Source organism: Pomacea canaliculata, linkage group LG7 (assembly GCF_003073045.1).
Source record: "Pomacea canaliculata isolate SZHN2017 linkage group LG7, ASM307304v1, whole genome shotgun sequence".
NCBI classification, from domain to species: Eukaryota; Metazoa; Mollusca; class Gastropoda; order Architaenioglossa; family Ampullariidae; genus Pomacea; species Pomacea canaliculata.
The window spans coordinates 20,379,781-20,385,917 of NC_037596.1; positions in this window are offsets into that span (position 1 = coordinate 20,379,781).

The following is a 6,137-nucleotide window of genomic DNA, read 5'->3' on the forward strand; positions in this document are numbered from 1 at the left end:
GTGGTGTGTAGTGTGTGTGTGTAGTGTGTGGTGTGGTGTGTGTGTGCAGTGTGTGGTGTGTAGTGTGTGGTGTGTGTGTGGTGTGTAGTGTGTGGTGTGTAGTGTGTGTGTGCAGTCTGGTGGTGTGTAGTGCGTAGTGTTGTGGTGTGTAGTGTGTGGTGTTAGTAGTGTGTGGTGTGTAGTGTGAAGTGTGTGGTGTGTAGTGTGGGGTGGTGTGTAGTGTGTGGTGGTGTGTGAGGTGTGTGGTGTGTAGTGTGTGTGTGTGTATGTAGTGTGTGGTGTGTGTGTAGTGTGTGGTGTAGTAGTGTGTGGTGTTGGTGTGTGAGTGTGTGTAAGTGTGAAGTGTGTGTGTGTAAGTGTGTGGTGTGTAGTGTGTGGTGTGTAGTGTGTGGTGTGTAGTGTGTAGGTGTGAGTGTGAAGTGTGTGTGTGTGTGTGTGAAGTGTGTGGTGTAGTGTGTGGTGTGTGGTGTGTAGTGTGGAAGTGTGTAGTGTGTAGTCGTGGTGGTGTGTAGTGTGAAGTGTGTGGGTGTGTAGTGTGAAGTGTGTAGTGTGTGGTGTGTGTGTGTAGTGTGAAGTGTGTAGTGTGGGTGTGTAGTGTGTGAGTGTGTGTGTGTGTGTGTGTGTGTAGTGTGTGGTGTGAGTGTGTTGTGTGTGTGTGTGTGTAGTGTGTGGTGTGTGTGTGTAGTGTGTGGTGTATGTGTTAGTGTGAAGTGTGTGGTGAGTGTGTGGTGTGTAGTGTGATGTGTGTGTAGTGTGTGTGTGGTGTGTCGTGTGTAGGTGTGTGTTGAGTGTGTGGTGTGTAGTGGTGTAGTGTGAAGTGTGTGTGTGTGGTGTAGTGGAAGTGTGTAGTGTGTGTGTGTGTATGGTGTGTGTGATGTGTGTAGTGTGTGAGTGTGTAGTGTGTGGTGTGTGGTGGTGTGAAGTGTGTGGTGTGTAGTGTGTGGTGTGTTAGTGTGTGTGTGTGTGAGTGTGTGTGTAGTGTGTAGTGTAGTGTGTGTGTAGTGTGTGGTGTGTAGTGTGTGGTGTGTGGTGTGTAGTGTGGTGTGGCCTGGTGTGTAGTGTGTGGTGTGTAGTGTGTGTGTGTGTTGTAAGTGTGGTGTGTAGTGCGTGTGTGGTGTGTAGTGTGTGTGTAGTGTGTGGTGTGTGTGTGTGTGAAGTGTGTGGGTGTGTAGTGTGAAGTGTGTAGTGTGAAGTGTGTGGTGTGTAGTGTGAAGTGTGTAGTGTGTGGTGTGTAGTGTGTGATGTGTGTAGTGGTGTGTGTGTGGTGTGTAGTGTGAAGTGTGTGGTGTGTAGTGTGAGTGTGAAGTTGTGTAGTGTGTGTGTGGTGTGTGTCGTGTTTAGTGTGGTGTGTGTGTGTGGTATGTGTGTGTGTGTAGTGTGTGTGTGTGGTGTGTAGTGTGAAGTGTGTGGTGTTAGTGTGTGGTGGTGTAGTGTGTGTGGTAGTGGTGTCAGTGTGTGCCTGTGTGTTGGTGGTAGTGTGTGGTGTGTAGTTGTGGTTGTGTGTGCTGTGTGCGTGTATATTTGGCCCTCAGAGTTGGCTAGTGTGTTTGGTGTGTAAGTGTGTGTGTGTAGTGTGCTGGTGTATAGGTTGTGTAGTGTGTGGTAGGTGAAGTGAGTAGTGTGAAGTGGTGTGTAAGAGTAGTGGTGTGTGTGTGCTGTGGTAGTAGTGTGTGTGTGTGTGTGTGTGTGGTGTGTAGTGTGTGGTGTGTAGTGTGTGGTGTGGGTGTGTAGTGTGAAGTGTGTAGTGTGGCTAGTGTGTGTGGTGAGTGTGCAGTGTGTGCGTGTGTAGTGTAAGTGTGGTAGTGTGTGGTGTGTATTAGTGTGTGATGGTGTTTTAGTGTGTGGTGTGTAGTAGTGTGTAGTGTGTAGTGTAGTGTGGGTGTTTGTGTGTAGTGTGTGGTGTGTAGTGTGTGAACAACAATTGGTGTGCAGTCTGTGAGTGTGTGTGTAGTGTGTGTAGTGGTGGTGTGTACTGTGTGGTGTGTAGTGTGTAGTGTGAGTCGTGTAGTAGTGTGTGGTCTTGTAGTGTGTGTAGTCGTGGTGTGTAGTGTGAGTGTGAAGTGTGTGGTGTGTGTGTGTTGTTAGTGTGAGTGGAAGTGTGTGTGTGAGTAGTGTAAGTGTGAAGTGTGTGGTGTGTAGTGTGTGGTGTAGTGTGGAAGTGTGTCGTAGGTGTTGTGTAGTGTGAGTGTGTGTGTAGTGTGAATGTGATGTGTGTGAAGTGTGTGGTGTAGTGTGAAGTGTGTAAGTGTGTGTGTGTAGTGTGTAGTGTGTAGTGTGTGAAAGTGTGTGTAAATTCAATGTGTGTGGTGTGAGTGAGTTGTGTATGTTAGTTGAGTTAGTGTGTGTGAGGTGTGAGTGTGTGTAGTGTGTGGTGGTGTGCTGTGTAGTGTTGTGTTGTGTGTTGTGTGTAGTGTGTAGGTGTGTGTAGTGTGTGTGTGTTAAGTGGTGTGTGGTGTGTAGTGTAGTGTGTGTGTGTAGTGTGTGTGTGTAGTGTGTAGTGTGTGTGTAGTGTGAAGTGTGTGGTGTATGTGTAGTGTGTGGTGTGTGTAGTGTGTAGTGTGTGGTGTGTGTAGTGTGTAGTGTGAAGTGTGTGTGAGTGTGTGGTGTGTAGTGTGTGGTGTGTGGTGTGTGTAGTGTGAAAGTGTGAGTGTGTGTGTGTGTGTGTGTATGTGTGTGGTGTGTAGTGTGGGTGTGTGTAGTGTGAATGTGGTAGTGTGTTGGTGGTGAGTGTGTAGTGGTGATGTGTGTAGTGTGTGGTGTGTGGTGTGTAGTGTGAAGTGTGTGGTGTGTGTGTGTAGTGTGTGTGTGTGTAGTGTGGTGGGGTGTTTGTACAGTGTGAAGTGTGTAGCGTGCAGCGTGTAGTGTTGTCGTGTGTAGTGTGAAGTGTGTAGTGTGTGAGTGTGTAGTGTGTGGTGTGTAGTGTGAAGTGTGAAGTGTGTAGTGTGTAGTGTGTGGTGTGTAGTGTGAAGTGTGTGGTGTGTAGTGTGAAGTGTGTAGTGTGTGGTGTGTTTTGTACAGTGTGAAGTGTGTAGCGTGCAGCGTGTAGTGTGTCGTGTGTGGTGTGTAGTGTGTAGTGTGTAGTGTGAAGTGTGTAGGGTGTGGTGTGTAGTGTGTATTGTGTAGTGTGAAGTGTTTAGTGTGTAGTGCTACTCGTCACACTCTGTCTACACTCTGTCTACACTGTGTCTACACGCGCTGCCAGCACTCTTGTTTGTGTGTTTGTTTGTATCTGTGGTTGTTTGCTGCCACTAGTTGCTGGCAGTCTACCTCCTCACCTCCCCCCGAGACCAGGAAGTACAGAGGTCCTCCCCCCGTCTGGTGCTGAGAGCCAGGACATGTCCCCCTCTCCTTCCTTATCTCTTCCTTTTTTATCCTCCTCCTCCCTTCCGTGTGAACATCGCAGCTGTGTGTACTTTGTGACCTTTCCTCGCAGCCACGTGGCCTGAGTATTGGTGTGAACAGGGTTGCTACATATTACACAAGTCCGCTGTCCGCCTGGATGCTCACCAGCCCTACATCACAACAACAACAACAACAACAACACAACAACAACAACATCATCATGTGGTCCCAGGCTTTAGTTACTGTCAGCAGACCAACGGACCTCTGTGATCTGTCTTATTGTCCACCTACCCACCATCGAAACCTTTTGTCTGTTATTACTTGTCAATACAATTGTCAATACTGTTGTCTACTATTATTGTATTATAACTTAATAATAACCCTATTGTCTATTATTATTGTGTTATTATTTATCTATACAGCTGTCAATCCTGTTGTCTATTATTATTGTGTTATTACTTATCAATACTACAGCTATCAGTCCTTTCATTCTGTAGATGTTGTGTTGTTGTTGTTGTCTCCAGGCGGTGTGTGTCTGTCAGTCTGTGTCTGTGTGTGTTTTGTCTACATGTGTGTGTGTGTCTACATGTGTGTGTGTGTGTTTGTGTGTGTGTGTGTGTGTGTGTTGTGTCTACGGTTGTGTGTGTGTGTCTAAGTGTGTGTTTGTGTCTACATGTGTGTGTGTGTTGTGTGTGTGTGTTGTGTCTACATGTGTGTGTGGTCGGTTTAAGCTGGTGTGAAAATATGATTTTATATGAACATGTGTTTACACGAGCGCACGTGTCGCCATAAAAGGGAGGAGAAGGTCAGGCCCGATGTTGTTGACATGGTGGGGAGGGCGCCGGCCTCGTGGTAACGTGTAAAGTAGTGAGAAATCCCCCCACCCCCACCCGACAACAGAGAGAGAGAGTACCGCGGAGGTTAGGTGATGGAGAGAGGGATGGAGAAATATGGTGAGCAACATAATGTCGGTGTGTTGATCCATTTCACACAGTGCTGATGTCGGGTCTCCCAGCCACGAGCGACAGGGCTCCGCCTGAAGTCCCCCACCCCACTCACCCGGATGTTGAGTTAATGAATAACTACATTGTTGTACTCACTGTATGATGTCTACAGCAGTTTGTTGTACAGCCATCATTATATATATATAACTACATTGTTGTACTCACTGTATGATGTCTACAGCAGTTTGTTGTACAGCCATCATTATATATATATAACTACATTGTTGTACTCACTGTATGATCTACAGCAGTTCGTTGTACAGCCATCAATATATATAACTACATTGTTGTACTCACTGTATGATGTCTACAGCAGTTCGTTGTACACCATCATTATATATAATAACTACATTGTTTGTACTCACTGTATGATGTCTACAGCAGTTGTTGTACAGCCATTATATATATAACTACATTGTTGTACTCACTGTATGATGTCTACAGCAGTTTGTTGTACAGCTATCTATATATAACTACATTGTTTGTACTCACTGTATGATGTCTACAGCAGTTTGTTGTACAGCCATCATTTATATATAACTATACATTGGTACTCACTGTATGATGTCTACACAGTTTGTGTACAGCCATCATTATATATATATAACTACATTGTTTGTACTCACTGTACTACAGCAGTTGTTGTCAGCCATATTATATTATATATAACTACATTGTTGTATCTCACTGTATGATGTCTACATCAGTTCGTTGTACAGCCATCATTATATATAAACTACATGTTGTACTCACTGTATGATGTCTACAGCAGCTTGTTGTACAGCCATTATATATATATAACTACATTGTTGTACTCACTGTATGATGTCTACAGCAGTTTGTTGTACAGCTATCTATATATATAACTACATTGTTGTACTCACTGTATGATGTCTACAGCAGTTTGTTGTACAGCCATCATTATATATATATAACTACATTGTTGTACTCACTGTATGATGTCTACAGCAGTTTGTTGTACAGCCATCAATATATATATATAACTACATTGTTGTACTCACTGTAAGATGTCTACAGCAGTTCGTTGTACAGCCATCATTATATATATATAACTACATTGTTGTACTCACTGTATGATGTCTACAGCAGTTTGTTGTACAGCTATCTATATATATAACTACATTGTTGTACTCACTGTATGATGTCTACAGCAGTTCGTTGTACAGCCATCATTATATATATAACTACATTGTTGTACTCACTGTATGATGTCTACATCAGTTTGTTGTACAGCCATCATTATATATATATAACTACATTGTTGTACTCACTGTATGATGTCTACATCAGCTTGTTGTACAGCCATCATTATATATATATAACTACATTGTTGTACTCACTGTATGATGTCTACAGCAGTTTGTTGTACAGCCATCAATATATATATATAACTACACTGTTGTACTCACTGTTTGATGTCTACAGCAGCTTGTTGTACAGACATCATTATATATATATAACTACACTGTTGTACTCACTGTATGATGTCTACATCAGTTCGTTGTACAGCCATCATTATATATATATAACTACATTGTTGTACTCACTGTATGATGTCTACAGCAGTTCGTTGTACACACATGACACACCACTGACAAGTCAGTCATGCTTTGTGTGCGGTTTGTGTGTCTCGCTGTGTGTGTTGATGTGCCTGTCTGTCTGCTGCCATGTTACAGTGTGTTGGTGTGCGTGTCTGTGCATTTAAGCATGTGTCTGTGAAGCCGGGAAATGTGTGATACAAGTGTGTTGTATTGTCTGTTAGTGTCTGTC